General features: G+C 42.9%; 1 long non-coding RNA gene across 1 annotated transcript in view; it reads right to left on the bottom strand.

Annotated features, from left to right (window-relative positions):
- Positions 1–7,983: 7,983 nt before the first annotated feature.
- LOC138645834 (uncharacterized) overlaps positions 7,984–24,307 on the bottom strand; it is a 35,609-nt gene continuing 19,285 nt past the window's right edge. The window contains exons 2-3 of the long non-coding RNA XR_011314772.1: positions 10,900–11,071; positions 7,984–9,931 (exon numbers count right to left, since the gene is read on the bottom strand). This is a non-coding gene — a long non-coding RNA (uncharacterized lncRNA). The remainder of the gene's footprint in view (positions 9,932–10,899; positions 11,072–24,307) is intronic.

Genomic DNA, 24,307 nt, shown 5'->3' with positions numbered 1-24,307 from the left:
GTGGGGGCTCCAGGATTTCCACAAATGCCAGCGGTGCCCCCGTATCACTGATCATCTGCAAAACTGCCGCATATCAGCCTGGGATGTGTCTCCTGGTAAGTGCATCCGGCCTATAAAACGCACCCCCATTTTCCCCAAAAAATTTTTGGGAAAAAAGTGCGTCGTATAGTCCGATAAATATGGTAAGTTTTCCATCTTCTCCACACCTGTGCTGCCATTCACAGTAAACTGACAGTCAGCTCAAACGCTGACACATGGCACTGTGAGCGAGCCCACATGCTCCTGTTTCTATACTTTGCAGGCCTGAAGGCCATTTCTAGGCTTCCGAGTCCCATGGTAAAATATCAGTACTCTACAATTGTATCGTGGAACCAATGCTCTGACCAAGGGAGCTCCTTTCCTTGCTTAGCTTTGTAGATGTATCAATATTGAGCACTTATGGGGGTTAGGGTCAGGGACATCGCCAGTCCTGGCCATTATAGTAGGGTGCCTGCTCTATATCACATCTGGCACTTACAAATGATGCACTGCACTAAAACACAACTACGAATAATTCTACAGCATTAGTCCTGCAACATACTACTATGGAAAGGTAAAAGGGTAGAGAAGACCACCCCATATCGAGGGCAGATTTTAGGACATTTATAAGTTGAGTCTACTTGCTGCCCTCATCCCCACCACAAGACAAATCTCTTTGGTAAACATATCAGTCTAATATGTCGAGGAAGTGGCCCTCGACAAACGCCAATTCCCTCTCCAAACATCCATCTTTTTTAAGTAGGCGGTTCTACATAATCTTCATTTTTTTGAGCCCTATAGGTGCAGGAACTTCCTTTGCTCAGTTTATTTATTTTACTCACTTATATAGCACCTATAATTTCCACATTACTTTACATACCTCATCATTATTGCCTCTTTATGGGGTCAAAATCTAAATTTCCTATCAGTATGTTTTTGTAATGTGGGAGTAAACCAGAGAACCCGGAGGAAACTCATGGAAACATGGGGAGAAGATACAAACTCCTTGTAGATATTGTCCCTGATGGGATTTAGATCCAGGATCCCAACACTAAAAGGGTACAGTGATAATCGCTGAGCCACTCCGCTGCCCATCTTACAGTGTGGAAAATAAGCATTTGACACTCTGCCGATTTTGCAAGTTTTCCCACCTACAGAGAATGTAGAGGTCTGTAATTTTTATCGTAGATAAACTTCAACTGCGAGAGACAGAATCTAAAAATAAAAGCCAGCAAATCACATTGTATGATTTTTACATAATTAATTTGCATTTTATTGCTTGAAATAAGTATTTGATACAAAAGAAAAAGAGAACTTAGTATTTGGTACAGAAACCTTTGTTTGCAATTACAGAGGTCAGATGTTTTCTGTAGTTCCTGACCAAGTTTGCACACACTGCTGCAGGGATTTTGGCCCACTCCTCCACACAGATCTTCTCCAGATGTTTCAGGTTTCGGGGCTGTTGTTGGGCAATAATAAGTTTCAGCTCCCTGCAAAGATTTTCTATTGGGTTCAGGTCATGAGACTGGCTAGGCCACTCCAGGACCTTGACATGCTTCTTATGGAGCCACTACTTAGTTGCCCTGGATGTGTGTTTCGGGTCATTGTCATACTGGACAACCCAGCCACGACCCATCTTCAATGCTCTTACCGAGAGAAGGAGGTTGTTGGTCAAAATCTCGCGATACATGACCCCCATCCATCCTCCCTTCAAAACGATACAGTTGTCCTTTCCCCTTTGCAGAAAAGCACCCCAAAGTATTATTATGTTTCCTTCTTCCTCCAAGCACAGAGAGTGGAGTTGATACCAAAAAGTTATATTTTGGTATCATCTGACTGCATAACCTTCTTACAATCCTTTTCTAGATCATCCAGATGGTCATTGGGAAACTTCAAATGTGCGAGACTGTGGTCCCAGCTCTCTACAGGTCATTGACTAGCTCCTACTGTGTAGTTCTGGGCTGATTCCTGACCTTTCTCAGAATAATCCTTACCCCGTGAGGCAAGATCTTGCACGGAACCCCAGATCGTGGAAGAATGACAATCATCTTGTGTTTCTTCCATTTTTTAATAATTGCCTTCTCACCAAGCTGCTTACCTATTGACCTGTATCTCATCCCAGCGTGTGCAGGTATACAATTTTGTCCCTGGTGTCCTTAGACATCTCTTTGGTCTTGGCCATGGAGAAGATGTAGTGTGATTGATTGAGTGTGTAGACAGGTGTCTTTTGTACAATTAATGAGTTCATACAGGTGCAATTAAAACAAGTAATGAGTGCAGAGTAGGAGGCTTCATGAAGAAAATCTAAAAGGTCTATGAGAGCCAAAATTCTTGCTGGTTGGTTGGTGATAAAATACTTATTTCATGCAATAAAATGCAATTTCATTCTTTAAAAATCATACAATGTGATTTTCAGGTTTTTTTTAAATTATTTTTATTTCAAATTTCTGTCTCTCAGAGGTGAAATGTACCTATGATAAAAATTACAGATCTCTCTGTTCTTTGTAGGTGGGAAAACTTGCAAAATCAGCAGCATATTATTTTTCCCACTGGATGCTGCTCCCTCCTTTTCTAGTACCTTGTCTACCCCAAACTGTATGCCCAACTCTCTTTTATGTTTGTACAGTATGTAGTTTCACAGATAACAGAGCAGGAGCAGGGAGACAAAGACCAGCCCCCACTTCTAGCAGAAGGCTAGAGATCTAGCTCAATTCTTGTAGAGTCAAGGCTGCCTTCACTTGCTGTAGAGAGTAAAGGCCCCACATCTACTTGCTGTAGAGAGCAAAGGCCCCGTCTCCACTTGCTGTAGAGAGCAAAGGCCCCGTCTCCACTTGCTGTAGAGAGTAAAGGTCCCGCCTCTACTTGGTGTAGAGAGTAAAGGTCCCGCCTCTACTTGGTGTAGAGAGTAAAGGCCCCACATCTACTTGCTGTAGAGAGTAAAGGCTCCGCCTCTACTTGCTGTAGAGAGTAAAGGTTCCGCCTCTACTTGGTGTAGAGAGTAAAGGCCCCACATCTACTTGCTGTAGAGAGTAAAGGCTCCGCCTCTACTTGCTGTACAGAGTAAAGGTTCCGCCTCTACTTGCTGTAGAGAGTAAATGTTCCACCTCAACTTGCTGTAGAGGCTAAAGGTTCCGCCTCTACTTGCTGTAGAGAGTAAAGGTCCCACCTCTACTTGCTGTAGAGAGTAAAGGCCCCACCTCTACTTGCTGTAGAGAGTAAAGGCCCCACCTCTACTTGCTGTAGAGAGTAAAGGCCCCACATCTACTTGCTGTAGGGAGTAAAGGCCCCGCCTCTACTTGCTGTAGAGAGTAAAGGCCCCACATCTACTTGCTGTAGAGTAAAGGCCCCACCTCTACTTGCTGTAGAGAGTAAAGGCCCCACCTCTACTTGCTGTAGAGAGTAAAGGCCCCACATCTACTTGCTGTAGAGTAAAGGCCCCACCTCTACTTGCTGTAGAGAGTAAAGGCCCCGCCTCTACTTGCTGTAGAGAGTAAAGGCCCCACCTCTACTTGCTGTAGAGAGTAAAGGTTCTGCCTCTACTTGCTGTAGAGAGTAAAGGTCCCACCTCTACTTGCTGTAGAGAGTAAAGGTCCCACCTCTACCTGCTGTAGAGAGTAAAGGCCCCACCTCTACTTGCTATAGAGAGTAAAGGTTCTGCCTCTACTTGCTGTAGAGAGTAAAGGTCCCACCTCTACTTGCTGTAGAGAGTAAAGGTCCCACCTCTACCTGCTGTAGAGAGTAAAAGCCCCACATCTACTTGCTGTAGAGAGTAAAGGCCCCACATCTACTTGCTGTAGAGTAAAGGCCCCACCTCTACTTGCTGTAGAGAGTAAAGGCCCCACCTCTACTTGCTGTAGAGAGTAAAGGCCCCACCTCTACTTGCTGTAGAGAGTAAAGGTTCTGCATCTACTTGCTGTAGAGAGTAAAGGTCCCACCTCTACTTGCTGTAGAGAGCAAAGGTTCCGCCTCTAGTTGCTGTAGAGACTAAAGGTTCCACCTCTACTTGCTGTAGAGAGTAAAGGTCCCACCTCTACTTGCTGTAGAGAGTAAAGGTTCCGCCTCTACTTGCTGTAGAGACTAAAGGTTCCGCCTCTACTTGCTGTAGAGAGTAAAGGTCCCACCTCTACTTGCTGTAGAGAGTAAAGGCCCCACATCTACTTGCTGTAGAGAGTAAAGGTTCCGCCTCTACTTGCTGTAGAGAGTAAAGGTTCCGCCTCTACTTGCTGTAGAGAGTAAAGGTCCCGTCTCCACTTGCTGTAGAGAGTAAAGGCCCCACATCTACTTGCTGTAGAGAGTAAAGGTTCCGCCTCTACTTGCTGTAGAGAGTAAAGGTTCCGCCTCTACTTGCTGTAGAGAGTAAAAGTCCCGTCTCCACTTGCTGTAGAGAGTAAAGGCCCCACATCTACTTGCTGTAGAGAGTAAAGGTCCCACCTCTACTTGCTGTAAAGAGTAAAGGCCCCGTCTCCACTTGCTGTAGAGAGTAAAGGCCCCACATCTACTTGCTGTAGAGATCAAAGGTCCTGCTTCTACTTGCTGTAGAGAGTAAAGGCCCGCCTTTACTTGCTGTAGAGAGTAAAGGTCCCGCCTCTACTTGCTGTAGAGAGTAAATGTTCCGCCTCAACTTGCTGTAGAGGCTAAAGGTTCTGCCTCTACTTGCTGTAGAGAGTAAAGGCCCCACCTCTACTTGCTGTAGAGAGTAAAGGCCCCACATCTACTTGCTGTAGAGTAAAGGCCCCACCTCTACTTGCTGTAGAGAGTAAAGGCCCTGCCTCTACTTGCTGTAGAGAGTAAAGGCCCCACCTCTACTTGCTGTAGAGAGTAAAGGTTCTGCCTCTACTTGCTGTAGAGAGTAAAGGTCCCACCTCTACTTGCTGTAGAGAGTAAAGGTCCCACCTCTACCTGCTGTAGAGAGTAAAGGCCCCACATCTACTTGCTGTAGAGAGTAAAGGCCCCACATCTACTTGCTGTAGAGTAAAGGCCCCACCTCTACTTGCTGTAGAGAGTAAAGGCCCCACCTCTACTTGCTGTAGAGAGTAAAGGCTCCACCTCTACTTGCTGTAGAGAGTAAAGGTTCTGCCTCTACTTGCTGTAGAGAGTAAAGGTCCCACCTCTACTTGCTGTAGAGAGCAAAGGTTCCGCCTCTAGTTGCTGTAGAGACTAAAGGTTCCACCTCTACTTGCTGTAGAGAGTAAAGGTCCCACCTCTACTTGCTGTAGAGAGTAAAGGTTCCGCCTCTACTTGCTGTAGAGACTAAAGGTTCCGCTTCTACTTGCTGTAGAGAGTAAAGGTCCCACCTCTACTTGCTGTAGAGAGTAAAGGCCCCACATCTACTTGCTGTAGAGAGTAAAGGTTCCGCCTCTACTTGCTGTAGAGAGTAAAGGTTCCGCCTCTACTTGCTGTAGAGAGTAAAGGTCCCGTCTCCACTTGCTGTAGAGAGTAAAGGCCCCACATCTACTTGCTGTAGAGAGTAAAGGTTCCGCCTCTACTTGCTGTAGAGAGTAAAAGTTCCGCCTCTACTTGCTGTAGAGAGTAAAGGTCCCATCTCCACTTGCTGTAGAGAGTAAAGGCCCCACATCTACTTGCTGTAGAGAGTAAAGGTCCCACCTCTACTTGCTGTAGAGAGTAAAGGCCCTGTCTCCACTTGCTGTAGAGAGTAAAGGCCCCACATCTACTTGCTGTAGAGATTAAAGGTCCTGCTTCTACTTGCTGTAGAGAGTAAAGGCCCGCCTTTACTTGCTGTAGAGAGTAAAGGTCCCACCTCTACTTGTTGTAGAGAGTAAAGGCCCCACATCTACTTGCTGTAGAGAGTAAAGGCCCCACATCTACTTGCTGTAGAGAGTAAAGGCCCCACATCTACTTGCTGTAGAGAGTAAAGGCCCCATCTCTACCTACTGTAGAGAGTAAAGGCCCCACATCTACTTGCTGTAGAGAGCAAAGGTTCCGCCTCTACTTGCTGTAGAGAGTAAAGGTTCCGCCTCTACTTGCTGTAGAGAGTAAAGGTCCCGTCTCCACTTGCTGTAGAGAGTAAAGGCCCCACATCTACTTGCTGTAGAGAGTAAAGGTCCCACCTCTACTTGCTGTAGAGAGTAAAGGCCCCGTCTCCACTTGCTGTAGAGAGTAAAGGCCCCACATCTACTTGCTGTAGAGATCAAAGGTCCCGCCTCTACTTGCTGTAGAGAGTAAAGGCCCGCCTCTACTTGCTGTAGAGAGTAAAGGCTCCACCTCTACTTGCTGTAGAGAGTAAAGGTCCCACCTGTACTTGCTGTAGAGAGTAAAGGCCCCACATCTACTTGCTGTAGAGAGTAAAGGCCCCACCTCTACTTGCTGTAGAGAGGAAAGGCCCCACATCTACTTGCTGTAGAGAGTAAAGGCCCGATCTCTACCTGCTGTAGAGAGTAAAGGCCCCACATCTACTTGCTGTAGAGAGTAAAGGTCCCGCCTCTACTTGCTGTAGAGAGTAAAGGCCCCACATCTACTTGCTGTAGAGAGTAAAGGCTCCGCCTCTACTTGCTGTAGAGAGTAAAGGTTCCGCCTCTACTTGCTGTAGAGAGTAAAGGTTCCGCCTCTACTTGCTGTAGAGAGTAAAGGCTCCGCCTCTACTTGCTGTAGAGAGTAAAGGTTCCGCCTCTACTTGCTGTAGAGAGTAAAGGTTCCGCCTCTACTTGCTGTAGAGAGTAAAGGTTCCGCCTCTAGTTGCTGTAGAGGCTAAAGGTTCTGCCTCTACTTGCTGTGGAGAGTAAAGGTCCCACCTCTACTTGCTGTAGAGAGTAAAGGCCCCGTCTCTACCTGCTGTAGAGAGTAAAGGCCCCACATCTACTTGCTGTAGAGAGTAAAGGTCCCGCCTCTACTTGCTGTAGAGAGTAAAGGTCCCGCCTCTACTTGCTGTAGAGAGTAAAGGCCCCACCTCTACTTGCTGTAGAGAGTAAAGGTCCCGCCTCTACTTGCTGTAGAGAGTAAAGGTCCCGCCTCTACTTGCTGTAGAGAGTAAAGGCCCCACATCTACTTGCTGTAGAGTAAAGGCCCCACCTCTACTTGCTGTAGAGAGTAAAGGTCCCGCCTCTACTTGCTGTAGAGAGTAAAGGCCCCACATCTACTTGCTGTAGAGTAAAGGCCCCACCTCTACTTGCTGTAGAGAGTAAAGGCCCCACATCTACTTGCTGTAGAGAGTAAAGGCCCCATCTCTACTTGCTGTAGAGAGTAAAGGTCCCGCCTCTACTTGCTGTAGAGAGTAAAGGTCCCGCCTCTACTTGCTGTAGAGAGTAAAGGTCCCGCCTCTACTTGCTGTAGAGAGTAAAGGCCCCACATCTACTTGCTGTAGAGAGTAAAGGCCCCATCTCTACTTGCTGTAGAGAGTAAAGGTCCCATCTCTACTTGCTGTAGAGAGTAAAGGTCCCATCTCTACTTGCTGTACATCATAAAAGCCCCACATCTACTTGCTGTAGAGAGTAAAGGTCCCACCTCAACTTGCTTGTTGTTGAGGATAAAGGCCCCACCTCCAATTCTTGTGGAGAGTGAATTCCCTCCCCTCCACTTCCTGTAATCTTTCTCAGCATCTTTGCTGCTAGAGTCGGATTAACCTTGATAACAGGCAGTGGATATCAGGTGATATAGATGGGAGAAGCCTACGAGCTGGCACTTCAGAGTTCATTTTTGGTGGTAAGAGTATAAAATTTATAGATAAAGCCATTTGCAAATCGTCTGCTTATCATATTATCTATCAAATCAGATGAAATTGTCTGAAATTAAAGGGACAATTTAAATAATAATAATAAAAAAGTGCAGAATGTTCCATAATCTTACACAATTGCTACAATTCTTCAGCGCGCTGTCAATGCCTGGGCCCAATTATAGGAGATCGAGGATGGACTCACTTGTAGGTATGCAGATTATCCATCAGCATGCTAGGCTTTTACAATCCATTCGCATATATTAAACTCACACAAAAATAATAATGGACAAATCTCACCTTCTGCTACAATTTATTTCTTAAAATCTTAATTTTACAGTACTTTGAATAGTGGCAGGTGTACCCTTCAATTACTCCGGCGGTGACTGACAATCCATACACTTTCAACCTTTTCCTGCAGGAAAATTAGGAATGTAATGTATGTTAAACTGTTTGTTTTTCAACATTCATCATACACACAATACGGGGCTAATTGTAATTTCCTGTGACACAGCCGTGAGCGCGGCAATGTTTTCTGTCAAAGCCGTTGAAATTCTTAGCACAGTTTCAAGTTCAGACACATTTCAAATGCTGTCATACGACAAATGACACGAGAGGAACTTGCGGTGTTTCCTTAGTATTTAGCAAATGGCTTTGTAAATGTCTCGTTATATTTTGCGGAAGATGGGATCACACTTTTCAGGGGGGGGGGAAAATAGACTAATGTTTGTCAGGATGAGAGGAGAATTTTAAATGATCTGAAAGTCAAAGCTTTACCAAAATAGTTGATGCCGGTGGTAGAAAGAAGAGGAAAGAAAGCGACAGCCTCGGGCTCATGCGTTACACCACTCATGAAGCTTTCCACTTCCAGACAATTTCACCTGCATGACCTTTTTTTTTTGCCCATTTTTCTCCTAAACATACTACGATTAGCTGATATCAAACACTTTGCAAACAGTGGAATCTTTCTTTTGTTTTTCAACACCTTCTAGTGCATCTTTGGGGGGTCCTTCCCTTTTTTTTTTGAAAGCCCAAACAAATGTTGCCTTGAAGAGATTGTCCAGAATTTGGGTTAAACCTACAGAGTCCAAGAACAAAAAATGGAATCCGAATTTAAAAAAAAAAAAAGAATATCACAATTTATTAACAAACAAATATAGATATAACAGACAATGGTGCAGCTGAGATAGGTCACAATAGACAGAAAACAGAAGCAAAGAACTGAACACCAACAAAGGTATGATCTAAAGTGACTCCAAACATAGATGGTCATATATAATATATATTAAACTGGCATAGACAGAAAGCAAAAGGTAACTGGACAAATATCCTAAATATTAGCAGCTCAGTATGTGAAATCGTTGAGCCTATAATGGATCATTTGGCCATGTATATGATACAATTATATTGTAAATAGAACATTTAAGTACTAAGGTGGAATATAAGACTGACTATGATATGTACAAAACATCATGCAACCAAAAATATTTAACATTCCATATTATGCATTGATTAATTAATTAAAATGATTATAACCTGCGGTCATGGTGGATGAAAGTGGCAATAGCATAACCTCGACTATTGCTTCTTTTAAAAATATTTGTGGCGACCTAGCTTATGTGCGCCATTGCCTGTAATTATTATTATTTATTATTATTGTTTGCTATTATAGCGCCATTTATTCCATTACACTTTACATGTGAAAAGGGGTATACATAGCAAAAACAAGAACGGTAATCTTACCCAATAAAAGTGACGACCGCTACAGGAGGAGAGAGGACCCTGCCCACGCGGGCTCACAATCTACAAGGTAATATCTGTATATGTTTGTAAATGCATTTTGATATTTTTTTGTGAAAAATTTGGATCCAATTTTTCCATCTTGTAGGTTAGATACGATATTTCAATGAAGGGATTTTATATTTTTATAGAGGATTATTATATGTCCTTTTGGTTAAAGTCTGCAGTCACTGCAGGAATATGTATCGAGAAAGGAAGGATGGTCCAGGGTCAGGATCTTCTTAAAATCACCATGTATATTAGTTAAGTATAAAAATATATGATAAACAAGTCACAACCCCCGCGGGGACATTTTACAATAGCAAACGCGTTTCAGACCGAGCGTCTTCAATCATTGCAAAGACAGGTTAGTCGGCATTATGTCATGTCCTGTCCTGATCCAACCAGAAATGACAATCCAGGCATATTAAAAATCCGTGAAAACAGTTAAAAACAAATAAAAAAAACCTGTAAGAAGAAATACTAAATGTGACCAAACAGATCTGCAAACTTTCCTCCCTGCCCTGTTCTAACGAGCATGCTGATTAGTGTATCCCCTGGTAATGTGTTAGATCCTATCCAAGACGCCGTGTCCTGTGGTCCTAATCATTCACAGACTATCATCCAGTGTTAAAAGCCATGCTGCACGCTATACGTCAAGTGGTCCTTGATTATTCGGAGACACTTGTTGGCTCCTTATTCCTCCTACACCCTCACCATGGCCTCACAGAAGTCTGTTTGCATTAAAACAAACTCCATCGTGTTCCATAAAGTTATTTCCATGTGTGAAACATAAAGTTGTAAGCCTTTTCTGCGATATGCAAGCTAGATTCCTCCAAACTGGACCAGGCTCGAATTTTGGAAGCGCAGTTGACACTCAGCACAATGATGAAGCCAATATAGGGTTCCTATAAATTGTGCACGTGACATTCTGCCTCCCGGTAATGCACAGTGAAACTGGGTGTGCGTTCCTTGAATGTGCATGTCCAAGGACGTACAAGAATTTTGCATTTTGCAGACAAGGATTCTAACTTTCACCCAAATAAATACTTATATTGCACATTTGGAAGTTTGTTGCAATGCAGCAATGCTCTTATATAGAGTCATGATTGGGATTTTGGAGGTGTAGGGGAGCGGACAGGGTGTGGTTGAGATTTTGCATCCTGTGGTTCTTCAGTGTTGGGAATTATTCTGAATTCAGCTTCCGGTCGCCCTTCAGCATAGAGAGCTTCGTTGAGTCCTGCATGCCGTGGACCTCCAGTGCTAAAGAGTTATTAATAAATGCTGCACTTTGTAGTGGTCCTGTGACAAAAGTCATTTATGGCACCTCATGGGGTACCGTGGCTAACTGTTTTGCTAACACTTAGAGGACAGTGTGGGAACTCTGTGGCTGACACCTGTAGCGCCTCCGTCCCGCTCTGCTCCCCGGTCCTTACCTGTGGTCTCGGGGTCGCAGCTTCTGCGGGGTACCCAGCGGGGACGCTGGTCTCTGGGGGCTTCCGTCCCACATCCCATCTTGTCTGCCTCTGCTTCTGCTTCCTGGACTCTACGCGTGCCTCGCAGGTCTCCAGGCTCTTCTCTAAGGGCGCGCGCGTGCACTCCCGGTTTCTTAAAGAGAAAGAGGGCCATTTTCAAAATAGCTTTCAGCCAATGGCTGAGTGTCTCAGACTATTTCAGGCACCTCTGCCCTTATGGAGGTGCCTGAGCAACAAGTGTTTCCTGTTGCTGGTTCTCAGGTTCCTGTGCCTGTGTGTTATGCTCTGCTAGAACCTCGCTAATACTGGTTTGTTTCCTGAGCTTCTACTGTGCTTTCCCACGTCTTCTGGGACTATGCCAACATCATCTGCTGCTCTCCGTGCCTACTGTCGCCTGTTACCCACTAGAGCGGCATATCTAATGCCTAGTTCTCCACTACTTGCAGTACCTGCCTGCCCGCCAGTTCGGCCGAGTCAGCTTCCATGTACTCAGAGTCTAACTGGAGGTAGCACCTTGCGTCTCTCGAACTTTCAAATTCTGATCCTGTTCAAGGGGTCTTACTACGGGAGTACGGGGCTCGCTTATTCACACCCCCTTCAGAGCCCCCTGGGTAGTCGTCCCGTAGTTCCACGAAAATTTCAATAAACGAATGTGCACTTTACCATCTGTGCCTCCGTTTCCATTCGTTACAAAACCTATGGGGCATTGTATTTAACATTTATGGGGCACTTTGCAAACACATGGCAAGCGAGGAGGGGTTACTTGATAATAATAATAATAATAATAATAATAATGGAACTGTGGCACTTTAGAAGCACAGCAGTGCAGTACCAATCATGGCCACTACACAGTGATGGCGCTGTCTCACTTTAGAAGCACAGCAGCTCCTTTATTTAACTGATCGACTGATCTATAAGGTCATCAAGATTAAAACGCCTTTAATACTAAATATTAAAACTGATGCAAACAATGGGGTACAATCTATAATAGGAATGGACGTGACGTCCCATTGTCTTCTCAGCAAAAGCTTTTTTTATGGCTTCAAGTCTCTCCAGAAATTTCCGTTTTTTACATGTACAAGTTCCAATGACATTAAACTAGCAATTTAAGGGGAAAAAAAAAAATCACAATTATCTCTCCTTTATCTCACCCTAATTAAGGATATCCTCCACTGTGCTTAACTGCAAGATGAAAACCTATTGTAAGTGCTTTAATAGCCTTTTTGAGTAATGAGGACAGGAAATCATCCACTGTCTACTAACGCAGAGAAGTGCTAATGTTCTTTCTCAAAATAACTTCGAACTGATTCCTGTTTCCAAAACCACTTTCTATGGAAGGTGTAGTGGGCGCGAGGTTAAGTCATAGAAGTATCTGTGCTAGACGGTGACAACAACCTGTAGGCTGCAGCCGAAATCCTGACAACGGCTGATTTGCATAAAGTCTTAAGATCTAAGATCTGCTTTGGTGTCTTAGCGGAACATATATTATTTCTTGTTTATTGGCGCAGTCCACACTTATCTTTATTTTATCAAATACTAATTAAATAAATATATTTTATCTCCTTAACCCCTTCATGACCAGGGGATTTTTCGTTTTTCCGTGTTCGTTTTTCGCTCCCCTCCTTCCCAGAGCCATAACTTTTTTATTTTTCCGTCAATTTGGCCATGTGAGGGCTTATTTTTTGCGGGACGAGTTGTACTTTTGAACGACATCATTGGTTTTAGCATGTCGTGTACTAGAAAACGGGAAAAAAATTCCAAGTGCGGTGAAATTGCAAAAAAAGTGCAATCCCACATTGGTTTTTTGTTTGGCTTTTTTGCTAGGTTCACTAAATGCTAAAAATGACCTGCCATTATGATTCTCCAGGTCATTACGAGTTCATAGACACCTAACATGACTAGGTTATTTTTTATCTAAGTGGTGAAAAAAAATTCCAAACTTTGCTAAAAAAAAAAAAAAATTGCGCCATTTTCCGATACTCGTAGCGTCTCCATTTTTCGTGATCTGGGGTCGGTTGAGGGCTTATTTTTTGCGTGCCGAGATGACGTTTTTAATGATAGCATTTCGGTGCAGATCTTCTTTTGATCGCCCGTTATTGCATTTTAATGCAATGTCGCGGCGACCAAAAAAACGTAATTCTGGCGTTTCGAGTTTTTTTCCCGCTACGCTGTTTAGCGATCAGGTTAATACTTTTTTTTTCGGGCAATTCTGAGCGCGGCGATACCAAATATGCGTAGATTTGATATTTTTTTTATTGATTTATTTTGATTGGGGCGAAAGGGGGGTGATTTAAACTTTTATGTTTTTTTTATTTTTTTCACATTTTTTTAAACTTTTTTTTTAAACTTTTGCCATGCTTCAATAGCCTCCATGGGAGGCTAGAAGCAGGCACAGCACGATCGGCTCTGCTACATAGCAGCGATCTGCTGATCGCTGCTATGTAGCAGAATTGCACGTGTGCTGTGAGCGCTCACAGCGACGGGCAATCAGTAACCATAGAGGTCTCAAGGACCTCTATGGCTACAATGGAGACGCATCGCCGACCCCCGGACATGTGACGGGGGTCGGCGATGATGTCATTTCCGGCCGCCCGGCCGGAAGCGGTAGTTAAATGCCGCTGTCTGCGTTTGACAGCGGCATTTAACTAGTTAATAGGTGCGGGCAGATCGCGATTCTGCCCGCGCCTATTACGGGCACATGTCAGCTGTTCAAAACAGCTGACATGTCCCGGCTTTGGTGCGGGCTCACCGCGGAGCCCTGCATCAAAGCAGGGGAGCCGGCATCGGACGGTATAGTACGTCCGATGCCGGTAAGGGGTTAAGGACCCGGCGATTATTCACTTATGCGCTTTAGTTTCTTTCTTTGCCTTATTCCAAACTCTATTACTTTTTTCAGTTTTTCATCGGCAGTCATAAAATGGTAACAAAAATAGAAATTTACCATTGTTTTTTTGGTTTGGATTTTGTGGTGTTCATTGTATGGTAAAAATGATTTCCCAGGTCAATATGATTACGGTGATATCAAGCTCACATAAATTTATTTTTTTTTGCACTACTTAAATGAAAAATAATTTCAATTTCAGAAGTAAAAAAAAAAAAGATTGTTGGCTTGTGTCGCCATTTTCTGAGACCCATTATTTTTTTTACTTTTTCATCAATGGATTTGTGTGAAGGCTTGTGCTTATTTTTTGCATCCTAAATTAATGTTTTTTTATTGATCCCATTTTGGGATACATATAACGCTATTGTATTTTTTAAGGAGATGTTGTGACCTAGAAACCGACCTTAATTTGGGTGTTTTGATTTTATTTTTTCTTTATAGCATTTGCTTTTGGGTTAATGAATTTGATATTTTGATAAAACATACATTTATGGATATGGCAATATTGTAGATAAATAATGTTTTTCATTTATTTTTTTAATTTCTTTTTGTTTAGTGAGGGAAGAAGGGGATATTACATTTGTTATATTATTTTCAATTGTTCTAATATATTTTTACAACTTTTTAATTTTTTTCTGTTTAACTTTTAGTCCTCTTAGAGGTCTTGAACCTGCTATCATTGCAGTATATGTTGTAAATCTGGGTATCCTATAAAGCTTAGCCTGTGGTTGGGCTTCACAGGAGTACCAAGATTTCAGCCATGGGGGCTTTCAACAGGGGGTGCTAATAGGAGGCAGTGTGCTTGTGTACCTTCATCGGCTACATTTAAATGCCATTGTGAGAGATTGAGAGCATAAACTAAATGGTTAACAGCAGCGGTTGAAGCATCCACTACATTTAAATGCCATTGTGAGAGATTGAGAGCATAAACTAAATGGTTAACAGCAGCGATTGAAGCATCCACTACATTTAAATGCCATTGTGAGAGATTGAGAGCATAAACTAAATGGTAAACAGCAACGGTTGAAGTATCCACTACATTTAAATGCCATTGTGAGAGATTGAGAGCATAAACTAAATGGTTAACAGCAACGGTTGAAGCATCCACTACATTTAAATGCCATTGTGAGAGATTGAGAGCATAAACTAAATGGTTAACAGCAGCGGTTGAAGCATCCACTACATTTAAATGCCATTGTGAGAGATTGAGAGCATAAACTAAATGGTTAACAGCAACGGTTGAAGCATCCACTACATTTAAATGCCATTGTGAGAGATTGAGAGCATAAACTAAATGGTTAACAGCAACGGTTGAAGCATCCACTACATTTAAATGCCATTGTGAGAGATTGAGAGCATAAACTAAATGGTTAACAGCAACGGTTGAAGCATCCACTACATTTAAATGCCATTGTGAGAGATTGAGAGCATAAACTAAATGGTTAACAGCAGCAGTTGAAGCTCAACTCCAGCTGATGTTAGAGACAAATGCCGGCTATGTAATACAGCCGGTATTTACCATGTGTGAAGGGAGCTCAGCTCTGGTCTCTTGTTCTGAAAATGGCTCCCAATGGAGGTGCATGTATATCCGTCCTCCTCCATTTGAAAAGCGGCTTTTTCATTCTCAGTTCTTCTCAATTAGAAGAGACTGATGGCCAGATTTGAACACATGTTCCTCCATCAGTGTACCTCTGCCATTCCTGTTAACGGTGTTTCAACTCTGTTTTGATCAGTTCCCGTAGTTCCAAATCTGCTGCCTCATTTGCCGTCCTGCGACGTCGGTCTCCGTTGTTCCATGTGGATATTCTTACTTCACCAAAATAATCATCTATCCATGCCTAATAACTACTGATCCGGACCCAGGCCTTTGAGAATCAACCTCATCAGCTGAGATATAACAACAATTGTCAACATAAAGACAACCATGAGTAGGCATAAGCAAGTGGAAAATGTCACATTTATCAAGATATGCCATATCTATTGCATAGCCCGAGTCACTGTGATAAATTTGGCACGTTTTTTTCTAATGCTGGATTTGGATTTGCATGGGACGATCCATGCTGTTAAACGACATGCAAGCCGATCGGCGGTTGTTTACTAGCCTGTTCAGGCATTGCTAATCATCCTCTATATATCATACACGGCTTATCACCTATATCCAAAGTAATAATAATAATAATAATCTTTATTTATATAGCGCCAACATATTCCGCAGCGCTTTACAGTTTAACAAGTAAAGTGAATTACGTACCATACAATGCGGATTGATCCCTAACGTTAGTATTTGCATTGGCATTTGATTCTGTTTTCAAAGTTTCTAATGATAAAGGTTAGTTCTGGACTGGTCAGAGAGAACAACAATGAAAAATTATAGACTTGATGGGGAACAATGTAAATTATGAGGACAATAAGTCCTCTAACAGCTGTATTCATTTACATGGTAATGAAGCCAGCTGTTCTTCTGTAACCGGGATATTGAATGGAACATTAGGACTTTGTTAACCCTTCAGTGAACCAGAGAAAAGGCTGATATTATTCACATTAGAAGCATCACTGTATTTGCCTGTATAAAATATTGTGTATTATGGGATCATCAACAAAATTATTTGATTCGAACAGTTTGGGGAAGACCCTTTTCGGTTTCAGCATTACTGTACCCCACTGCATTAAAGAGGCTGTCCACTACTTTTACATTCATTGATGGCTTATCCTTAGGATAGGTCATCTACATCTGATTGGCTGGGGTCTGACACCGTCTGGAAGTACTCACTTTCCACTGGGCGGAAGTACTCACTTTCCACTGGCCGGAAGTACTCACTTTCCACCGGCCGGAAGTACTCACTTTCCACCGGCCGGAAGTACTCACTTAACACCGGCCGGAAGTACTCACTTGCAGAGCTTGTAGGGGCCAATGCTTAGTACTACACATCCACTTCTATTCAAATCAATAGGAGGCAGATGTGTAGCACCTTGCAGCAGCCACTACAAGTAGACGGCCAGCTCCACAAGTAAGTAGTTCTAGCCAACAGCTGCCGCCATCAATAACAGCTGATAGGCGGGGGTACCAGGTGTTGGATCCGATCAAACATTGATGACCTATCCTAAGGATAGGCCATCAATGTAAAAGTAGCAGACAACCTCTTTAAGCAAGGTCCATAAAGGTACATGGTTGGGGCAGTTTGGTGTAGAAGAAGATGACTGCCCGCATAGAGTCCTGACCTCAACCTCATCCAATACTTTTGGGGTGAACTTGGATGGAGATTGCACCCTCGCTTCCAACATCTTCCAAAATCTTATAGAAATTTTTCACACCAGAGTAGAAGCTGTTATAGCTGCAACGTGGTGTGGGTGGTCCTACTAGTGATTGGCAGCTTTCATCATATACGTGTGTATAAAGAGATAGCTGTCAATCACTGTTTGGACCACCCATTAAGCAAAAAAATACCCTGAAAGAGCAGAGATTTAAATGATTAAAACACAAGTTATACTGAGTTTTTTATAGCAAAATTATATATCAATCTTCTTTTCTCTCCCTGCTGTATAACATGGTGCATGCAGAATAGATTTTATTTTCATGTTGACAGGTTCCCTTTAATGCAATTCAAATGTACATGATGGCTGACCTGACTTTGCAATTGATCGCTGTATTCGTGTACTGATGACAACTGTTGTATGAATGTAGTGATGCTGGCTCTAACATGGGGGTTCTGGTTCTGCATTCATGTATTGTTGGTGGTTTTAGTGCTGCATTCATGCACCGATGGTGGGTCTGATGTTGTTTTCCTGTTCTGATGATGATTCTAATGCTGCATTTATATATTGATGGTATTTCTGCTAATCCATTCATGTATGGATGTTGCTTCTGGTGCTGTAGTAATGTACTGATGGTGGTCTGGGGATGTATTTGGAGCTCCCCCGGAGGGTAGTGGGGTACTTGGAACCGGGTCCTTCGGCTCTCAAGGGGGATGTCACGGTGGCTGACCTGGTCCGTGGGCCTCAGGAGGTCCGTTGTAAAAGGGAAAGGTCTTTAAGGGGGAAATGTTTGTGACGCCACCTGTGGTATTCGGTCAGGGTGACCGACGCTGCTTAGGGGTCCATTGGGGTGATGTTATGGCAGCTAGATGTTATACAGTACCTTCCCACAGGTGAAGTATGTCCCCAGAGCTTCCCAGTATGTAGATGGTGGATGGTGAATGGTGCAATGTGCAGAGAAGAACGAGGACACATGGTTGCAGTCTCTTTACCTTTTTACTGAAGACTTCAGCATCCACAGTCCAGAGCACAGATCACAGGGCAGGCAGAGTCCGACCGGTTTGGAGGCAAATCCAGAGTCCCCTTATCCAGGTGGAACTCAGTAGCCTTCCTCTTGCGCCTGGGTGTTGTAGTACCTTACTGCTAAGCCTCTCATAAGGTCCTCACAACTGTTGTAGATGTTCTAGATGTTATGTCTCTCTCTGTCCCCCAGATGGATAGGACAAACCCATATGACTGGTGGCTTGAGGCTTTTTACAAGAACTCTAGCATACCCCGGCCCCCGAGGGGTGCCACCGTGCCTCCTTGGTATAGGGTGGATCAGTAACTTGCAATTAGCTGTCTTGCCGGTCTCTGGAGCAAGGCATAAAGGACTGTTGCTCCCTCGGTGTTCCGGCTGCCGGATTCTGCGCCTCAGAAGGAGGCAGCCTGTGCAGGGCAGAACTCCTTCTGGTTTCCTCTCCTTTTGCTAAGACTTCTTCTCACTCTCTACAATAGAGTTCGCTGTTCGTGTCTCTTTCTTGGGAACTGCCGCACATGGGGCAGGCGCAGCTCCGTGTCCTTCTGTCTCGGCCTCTGACAGCATCCCACCCCTGTCAGGGACCAACTACCTGAGCACAGCTCAGATAGCAGCTAACTGGGAGAAGCCCAGCCAGCATCTGCCTAACTTCCTATCCAGACCACCAGTTTTACCTAATTGTGGAGTGCCCTAATAAATAGGAGCATAGCTCCCCCCTGGTGGACTGGAGTATGAAATTTGTTGTATGTTGGTGTTACCTGGTAGTGAGACCTCCAAACATAACATCACTCCCCCCTAGTAGAGGAGAATGATATTACTGCAACGACCAGGACCCTGGGGCGCTGCATATTCATGTACTTATATTGATTCTGGTGCTGTATTTACAGCATAATAGTTATGGTGCTGTTTTCATATACTGATGATGGTTTTGGTGCTGTATTCATGCACTGATGTGGTTCTGGGGTTGTATCCGTGTACTGATTGCAATTCTTATTCTGCAGTAATGTAGATGTAGTAATTCTTACTTTGTCAGGTGACATGCTATATGAGTATGTTATTAAAGTAGTATGCTATCTGACAAATTTAGGAGCACTAGATCTGTATTTAAATCATGTTAAAAGCGATAAGACATTGTTTATTCTGGGGAGCAGAAAAAGGGGAATTCTACCTTGGTGTTCTGTATAATCTGTGTAGATCCTGTATTCTCATGAAATTCCTGTCCATTAACAGTACTCAAATAGTTATTATTGTGTGCTACGCATCTTTAACACAATAGCGATTGTGACACTGAGGCTTACCTGCTGCTAGACACTGCTTGTAGATCTTGTCTCTTGGTTTAATAATGGCGATATTAAAATTCAACATTCTATATCTTGTATTACCTGAACATTAGACAATGGGGGATAGTAATATTTGGTCTCATACATGCATTATTGTTGTTAGAGCCTAGCCACAATTATGTAACACTTAGGTCTGGAGTCATCTAACTATGTATCATTCCTCACCACCCTGTGTGTAGTAGTAAGACAATTGGCTGCAGCAGGAGCCTCTCCCCTCTCCCCTGTTTAGAATTAGATAAAACTTGCTAAACCTGCTCTCCTGATTGTGAAGCAAAAGGGAGATTGGGCTTTTGTTAGCTATCAGTCAAACGTGTTCTTTGTAGGATTTCTACTAGACTGTTTCAGGACCAGGCAAAAAAATGTCAAAGTAAATGTAAAAAATGTAAATCGCACCCCCCATTACTAAACAACCGCAGACAATTGTATTTCTTGCCTATTTTAAACATTCATTTCTAGGTTCCATTTTCTTTCGAACACTAGTGGATAATTATTTTCCATACTTCACGAATGTCGTTACATCAAAATTAATTTGACAAATTAACAGAAATTCTAAATAAGAGCATTAATGCCGATGATGTTAATCATCCAGCAGACTCCAGGGGTCTTTGCATTGTCAGATGTGGGCATTTAGCTTCTCTTTGCTCATGACAGGTAAAGTGCATTGACAGTTTGCCATTTCAATGAGTAAATAAAAGTGGACAGTACCTTGTCATGTTCGTCTCCGGAGACTTCATAATGTAAACTTGGCTCGACAAAGTCAAGACTACGCAGAGTAAACATTTTAAAGTTGCAGATTCAGTTTTAATATATTGGACCTTGAAAGAGAAAACATAATTTTCCGCTGCATGTTAAGTTAACTAGTCTACTAGAATAAAATTATAGCCTGTTTGCAATACGTATGATATAAATAGGGTGTAATTTTGCCATCTTAAAATTAATTTGTCACCAAATCTGAGAGCAGCATAATGTAGAGACAAAAAAACTTGATTACAATGATGTGGTCACTTATTGGGCTACTTGCTGTAGTTTTCATAAAATCACAATTTTATCAGCAGAAAATTATCACCAGGGGACTAATAATCCTTCTACCATGTAGTCTTCCATATTCGTGAGCTCTGTACAACCCCGCTCCATCACTGATTGTCAGCTGTCTGCCTATGCACAGTGCACACAGAAAGCTGTCAATCAGTGGTGTAGGTGGGGATATTCAGGGAACTGGTAGATCTGCAGCAGGTAATACAGTGATTATATGAAAACTACAGCAAGCAGCCCAGTAAATTACACATCACTGGAGTCAGGGTATCTGTATCTAAATTATATTACTCTCAAATGAAGCATAAACTTGGTGTCCAATTCCCTATAGAGTCAGTTGTAATTATTTTTAGACACATCTTCAAGCTTTAGAATGAATATTTATCTGCACCTGCCTGTTGCTAAGTCAATGCTCACTGGTAGTGTTGAGCGATACCACTCCGATACTTGAAAGTATCGATATCGGATAGTATCGGCCGATACCCGATACCCGATACCAATACAAGTCAATGGGACACCAAGTATCGGAAGGTATCCTGATGGTTCCCAGGGTCTGAAGGAGAGGAAACTCTCCTTCAGGCCCTGGGATCCATATTAATGTGTAAAATAAAGAATTAAAATAAAAAATATTGATATAATTACCTCTCCGGAGGCCCCTGGACATCACCGCTGGTAACCGGCAGCCTTCTTTGCTTAAAATGAGCGCGTTTAGGACCTGAGAATGACGTCGCGGTTTCTGATTGGTCGCGTGCCGCTCATGTGACCGCCACGCGACCAATCAGAAGCCGCGACGTCATTCTCAGGTCCTAAATTCCTAGAATGAGGAGTTTAGGACCTGAGAATGACGTCGCGGCTTCTGATTGGTCGCGTGGCGGTCACATGAGCGGCACGCTACCAATCAGAAGCAGTGACGTCATGGAAGTCCCTAAACGCGCTCATTTTAAACAAAGAAGGCTGCCGGTTACCAGCGGTGATGTCCAGGGGCCTCCGGAGAGGTGAGTATATCAATATTTTTTATTTTAATTCTTTATTTTACACATTAATATGGATCCGATACCGGTTCCCGATACCACAAAAGTATCGGAACTCGGTATCGGAATGCTCAACACTACTCACTGGTGCTCACTCCTGTCCGGTTGGACCTGTCATTGTTTTTCAGTGGAGAGGAATAACTGTGTGAAAAGGTGCAAATATATATCTGAAGATAACTTTCTTTCAGTTATTTCTTTCACTAAATATATATATATATATATGTATATATATATATATATATATATATATATACAGTACAGACCACACCTTCTCATTTCAAGATTTTTCTGTATTTTCATGACTATGAAAATTGTACATTCACACTGAAGGCATCAAAACTATGAATTAACACATGTGGAATTATATACTTAACAAAAAGGTGTGAAACAACTGAAATTATGTCTTATATTCTAGGTTCTTCAAAGTAGCCACCTTTTGCTTTGATGACTGCTTTGCACACTCTTGGCATTCTCTTGATGAGCTTCAAGAGGTAGTCACCGGGAATGGTCTTCCACCAATCTTGAAGGAGTTCCCAGAGATGCTCAGCACTTGTTGGCCCTTTTGCCTTCACTCTGCGGTCCAGCTCACCCCAAACCATCTCGATTGGGTTCAGGTCTGGTGACTGTGGAGGCCAGGTCATCTGGCGTAGCACCCCATCACTCTCCTTCTTGGTCAAATAGCCCTTATACAGCCTGGAGGTGTTTGGGGTCATTGTCCTGTTGAAAAATAAATGATGGTCCAACTAAATGCAAACCGGATGGAATAGCATGCCGCTGCAAGATGCTGTGGTAGCCATGGTGGTTCAGTATGACTTCAATTTTGAATAAATCCCCAACAGTGTCACCAGCAAAGCACCATGATACCTCCTCCTCCATGCTTCACGGTGGGAACCAGGCATGTAGAGTCCATCCGTTCACCTTTTCTGCGTCACACAAAGATCCAAAATTTGGACTCATCAGACCAAAGCACAGATTTCCACTGGACTAATGTCCATTCCTTGTGTTCTTTAGCCCAAACAAGTCTCTTCTGCTTGTTGCCTGTCATTAGCAGTGGTTTCCTAGCAGCTATTTTACCATGAAGGCCTGCTGCACAAAGTCTCCTCTTAACAGTTGTTGTAGAGATGTGTCTGCTGCTAGAACTCTGTGTGGCATTGACCTGGTCTCCAATCTGAGCAGCTGTTAACCTGTGATTTCTGAGGCCGGTGACTCGGATAAACTTATCCTCAGAAGCAGAGGTGACTCTTGGTCTTCCTTTCCTGGCGCAGTCCTCATGTGAGACAGTTTCTTTGTAGCACTTGATGGTTTTTGCCACTGCACTTGGGGACACTTTCAAAGTTTTCTTAATTTTTCGGACTGACTGACCTTCATTTCTTAAAGTAATGATGGCCACTCATTTTTCTTTACTCAGCTGCTTTTTTCTTGCCATAATACAAATTTTAACAGTCTATTCAGTAGGACTATCAGCTGTGTATCCACCAGACTTCTGCACAACACAACTGATGGTCCCAACCCCATTTATAAGGCAAGAAACCCCACTTATTAAACATGACAGGGCACACCTGTGAAGTGAAAACCATTCCCGGTGACTACCTCTTGAACCTCATCAAGAGAATGCCAAGAGTGTGCAAAGCAGTCATCAAAGCAAAAGGTGGCTACTTTGAAGAACCTAGAATATAAGACATAATTTCAGTTGTTTCACACCTTTTTGTTAAGTATATAATTCCACATGTGTTAATTCATAGTTTTGATGCCTTCAGTGTGAATGTACAATTTTCATAGTCATGAAAATGCAGAAAAATCTTTAAATGAGGTGTGTCCAAACTTTTGTTCTGTACTGTATATACAGGGCATGTGTCCTTCCCTTTGATGTGGGCTCTGGCCGTGAGTCCACATCTTTCCTGACACATGTCAGCTGTTTTGAACATGCGCTGACAGCGGCATTTAATGTGATCGTGGCGGAAGCACGTCACTAATCCCACCTATTGGTGACCCCTCTATGGTTGTCATTGCCAAATTGCTATGAGCACCGCCTTGTGGTCGGCGCTCATAGCAAGTGAGCAATTCTGCCACATACAGGCGATCTGATCATCACCTGTATGTAGCAGAGGCAATCGGGTTATGGCAGCTTCTAGTCTCCCATGGAGACTATTGAAACATGCAAAAAGTAAAGAAAAAAGTTTTTATATATATATATATATATATATATATATATATATAAAAATATATATAAAAGTTCAAAGCACCCCCCCCCCCATTCACCCCATTTTATATAAAATAATTAAAAGAAAATATATAAACATATTTGGTACTGCTGCGTTCAGAATCACCCGATCTATCAAGCTATAAAAAGAATTCATCCAATCGGTGAACGGCGTAGCAAAAAAAAAAAAGTCAAAACGCCAGAATTAGGTTTTGGTTGCTGCAACATTGCATTAAAATGCGATAATGGTATAATTAAAAACGTCAGCTTGACACACAAAAAATAAGCCCTCATCCAGCCCCACGTCACAAAAAATGGAAATGCTATGGGTCTCAGAAAATGGCGCAAATTTTTTTTTTTATAACATACTTTGGATTTTTTTTGCCACCAATTAAATAAAAAACAATTTATACATGTTTGGTATCTCCGAACTCATAATGACAAAAAGGGCTGCGACGTGAAGGGGTTAAAGGGGTTTTCTGAGCTTGACATGAAACCTTTGGAATACTCACGGTGCGCGCCTCACACCCTCCAGTGCAGGCATCGGTGGGTGAAGTTACGTGACCCCAGGTATGCTACTTGTATACTCCCGGCCACATTTCCACTAGAGGTGCC

This window comes from Ranitomeya imitator, chromosome 7, assembly GCF_032444005.1.
Source record: "Ranitomeya imitator isolate aRanImi1 chromosome 7, aRanImi1.pri, whole genome shotgun sequence".
NCBI classification, from domain to species: Eukaryota; Metazoa; Chordata; class Amphibia; order Anura; family Dendrobatidae; genus Ranitomeya; species Ranitomeya imitator.
The sequence above is the reverse complement of the archived record's forward strand: the minus strand, read 5'-3'. Positions and strand labels throughout refer to the sequence as shown.